This window comes from Mustela nivalis, assembly GCF_964662115.1.
Source record: "Mustela nivalis genome assembly, chromosome: 11".
Lineage (NCBI taxonomy): Eukaryota > Metazoa > Chordata > Mammalia > Carnivora > Mustelidae > Mustela > Mustela nivalis.
The window spans coordinates 1,336,315-1,340,287 of record NC_139030.1 but is presented as its reverse complement, the minus strand read 5'-3'; the positions used below and the strand labels follow the sequence as shown (position 1 = coordinate 1,340,287).

At 39.7% G+C, this 3,973-nt stretch overlaps 1 pseudogene across 1 annotated transcript; it reads left to right on the top strand.

Annotated features, from left to right (window-relative positions):
- The first annotated feature begins 1,207 nt into the window (after window positions 1-1,207).
- LOC309844124 (small ribosomal subunit protein eS24 pseudogene) lies at window positions 1,208-1,552 on the top strand (annotated as a pseudogene). The gene has a single exon. The product of its transcript is annotated as a small ribosomal subunit protein eS24 pseudogene (transcript).
- The last annotated feature ends 2,421 nt before the right edge of the window (window positions 1,553-3,973 follow it).

Below are 3,973 nucleotides of genomic sequence, written 5' to 3'. Positions count from 1 at the left end.
CCCGCTGAACAAGGAGTCCACCGCTGGACTCAATCCCAGGACCCCAGGATCACAGCACAAGCCAAAGGCAGGTGCTTAACCAGCTGAGCCACTAGACATCCCTATTTTTTTTTTAAGTAGGCTCTACACCCAACATGGGGCTCAAACTCATGACCCTGAGATCAAGTTGCATGCTTTCCCAACTGAGTCAGCTAGGCATCCCTGTCTTTTCACTTTTCTGTCAGACACCTAACAAGACTTTGCCTACCCTAAAGTTATGAAGACATACTTCTGTGTTTCTCAGACCCCTACATTTAAGAGTTTTATAGTTTTATACAATCTATTGGGAATTAATTTTTGTGTGTGATATAAGGAAAGGATCCAACTTCATTCTTTAGCATGTGGGTATCCAGTGTCCCACCACCACTTGTTAAAATACTGTTCTTTCTCCCATTGGATTATCTTGGCAATCTTTTAGGGAATCAACTGACCACAATGTAAGGGGTTACTTTTAGATTCTCAGTTCTATTCCATTGATCTATATACCTATTCTATGCCAGTACCACGTTGGACACCGTATCTTTGTACCAAGTCTTGAAATAGGGAAATGCAAGTCTTCTAGCTTTGTTCTTTTTAAGATTGCTTTGGATATTGTGAATCCCTTGTATTTCCATATAAATTTTGGCTTGTCACTTTCTAAGAGAAAGCCTGGCGGGATTTTGATAGAGATCGTGTTGGATCTGTAAGTTGCACCTTTTTCTAGACAGAACTAGATGCCATGCTCTTTACTTCTTATAACAGAAGGAACATCTGAAAAGTACTAAGAAAACAGTTAAATTTCCCTTTTATATAAAGGAAATAAATCAAATAGTTCTTTTTTTATTTTTAAATGATCAGTTTACTGGATAAGTTAACATGAATCAAATTCATTGACTTTGAATCTCATTTTGCCATTTTGCTTGGGAATAACTTAATTTATCTAGTATTGGACAAACCATTGCAATTCTCCCTGTACTCCACCTACACAGATATATAACTTCTAAGTAACATTCAGTTGAGATGTTACCATATCTTTCATTAATTATATAAACTTCATGTTTGTTTTAAAATATAGGTTTAAATATTATTCAATCACAGTGAGGCCAACAGACCAGGAAATTGTTGCCATTTGAAAGACAGGTTTTTTCCTCCCTTGCTGTTTGAAGCTTGGCTACCATCATCAGTAACTATCCAGACCAGGAATTCATGATCAATGGACTACTTCAGCAGAAACAGATGGTCACTGATGCTCTTCACCCTGGAAAGACAACAGACATTCAGGAAAAACAGCAAAAATGCACAAGACCATACCAGATGTCATCTTTGTATTTGGATTCAGAACCCATTTTGGTGGTGGAAAGACTGCTAGTTTTGGCATGATTTATGATTCTTTGGATTATGCAAAGAATAACAAACCCAAACATAGACTTGCAAGACATGGCATGTTGAGAAAACAGCAAAAGGAACCAAGAGCAGAATGAAGAAATGCAGAGAGACTACAAAAGCCAACATTGGTGCTGGCAAAAAGAAGTGAGCTGAAGATTGGACAACAGAAGGCGTAAAGATTCTGCAGTGACTTTATCTGTAGTGATTGTGTACATTTTTCATGAGAGTATTAATAAACTAAGAGCTCAAAAAAAAAAAAAAGGAAAGGAAAGATATTTCTAGTAGGTTCTAAGAGGAAGGGGCATGCTATGCCATCCAGGGCCATGTGGGAAGCACCAGGTCGGTCAAGGGATGAAAAGAGTAATAGGAAAACCTGAGCAAGGGCTATTATTGTGATTTCCAGGCAAAGGAATGAGCAAGGCAGAGTAAACAGGATAAAGATTTAGGATTTGCAAATATAAATTATTTCAGCAAGCTCCAAAATATAGGAGCTGTCTACTACTTCTATATGTTAAGTTACATATTAGAAAGGAGTACTTCATATGGTATATGTCATGCTTGGAACATACAGTTTCAGGACTGTATTAGTTAGGGTTATGTTTGGTACTGGTTAGGATTGTCTTTCATATTAGATGGAGTTTGGATTTTGGATTTCTTTTGATGGATCTTGGCAGTCTCTGTGGAAACCACTTTGTAAGAATGGAGGCTCCCTGAGCAAACACCACTTTTGGTGGTGTTTATATATGTATAACTGTTTAGAAGCTTGAGTACCACAAAGCAGTTTGAATTTAGGTATCAGTTTCAAATATAGGATTGTGTTTATCTTTTAGTTATATAATTTTAAAGTTACTTTTTAAGTTTTTATTTATTTATTTGAATGTGAGAGAGAAAGAGAGAGAGCTAGAGCACAAGAGCAGGGGGAGGGAGAAGCAGCCTCCCCACTGAGCAGGAAGCAGGATGCGGAGCTCAATCCCAGGATCCCCGGATCATGACCCAAGCTGAAGGCAGACGCTTAACCAACTGAACCACCCAATGCCTCATATTTTTAAAGTTACTGATAAACATAAGTGCAGAGCAGTGTTTATAATGTGCTATCATTTCTGTAGTGAAAGGGAGCCATCGATATTCCATGTATTTGCTTATAAACATATAAGCAATCTGAGGAATGGATGCAAGAAGCTAATTAGATGGGTTTCCTCCAGGGAGGGGCACGGAAGGGCTGAGACAGGAGTGGCAGGGATAGGGGGTATTGCATTATTCACCCTTTGACAACACGTGAATGTATTTCCTACTCAAAAGAATAACATTTAGAGGCACCTGGGTGGCTCAGTCAGTTAAGCGTCTGCCTTCAGCTCAGGTCATGATCCTGGGGTCCTGGGATCAAGTTCCCCATCAAGCTCCCTGCTCAGCAGGAAGCCTGCTTCTCGCTCTCCCACTCTCCTTGTTCATGCGCTCTCTCTCACAAATAAATAAATGTTTAAAAAACATAAAATAGAAGAAAATAAATTTTTTAAAAGCCACATAAAATAGAAGAAGGGTGGGTTATTTGTGCCTGGGAAGCCCAGACCCTGAGTATCTGGCTTCTTAATGAGAATGAAGACTAGATCCAGAAGAACGATAAAAGGCGGGCTGAGTGGCTGGCCCCTGGGAGCAGCCAGAGGCTACAGCCTGGCATCTGGTGCCCACCAATGCTGATACACCTGCTGAGAAAACCAGTCTCCCAACCAAATAACAGAAGGCCTAGGTCCTTCGGGGATAAGGAGCACATCAGAGCAACTTTAATGCTTTGAAAGTTTTGTAGGATACAGTTCTTAGAAGATGCATAACGAAGTATTTTAGGATGAAGCATCTCGATGTCTGAACTTAGCTTCCGGTGGTCCATGGGGAAGGAATTGGGCATATATACAAATAAACACAATCCCACACACACAAACAAGGAGATGGGTGAGGGTGCAAAGAGAGCAGAATGTTAAAAACTGTCATGCAGAATGTTAAAAATTATTAAAATTAAGTGGATGAAATATAGCTGTTCATTGGCACTCTTCTGTGTGTTTAAAGTATTTTTGAATAAAAAGGTGAGAAAAGAAACATGATGTATTGCAATGCTTCTAACAATAAGTGTAAAGGGAAAACAAAACTGATACAGAGAAAACAATACAAAACTGATACAGAGAAAGCAATACATGATACAGAGTATTGTTTATTCCTAGCTAGAAACCCAGATGAGATTAGAGGTATGTATTTGTCCCTGACTGGTTGCTTTCTAGATACACCCATTGCACCTGTTGGCCACAATTTGGAGCCTCCATTGAGGGAGTCTTTTAGTGCTAAGTGCTTGGATACTTAGGCCAGGCTGAGCCTAAGCAGTCAAGAATCTATTTGCATTGTGACCCCCACGGAGACAAATGTTGACAGTGGGCAGAGGCTGCTGGGAGGACACACTAGACAGGATACATCAGGTAAGTGCCCAAAGAACACTAAAGGACAGCAGTAAATTTAAGATATGTGGCCAAGACATGAGCCCTATTCTTCAGGACAGCTAGTGATTAAAGATTCCAGATTCCTGCCC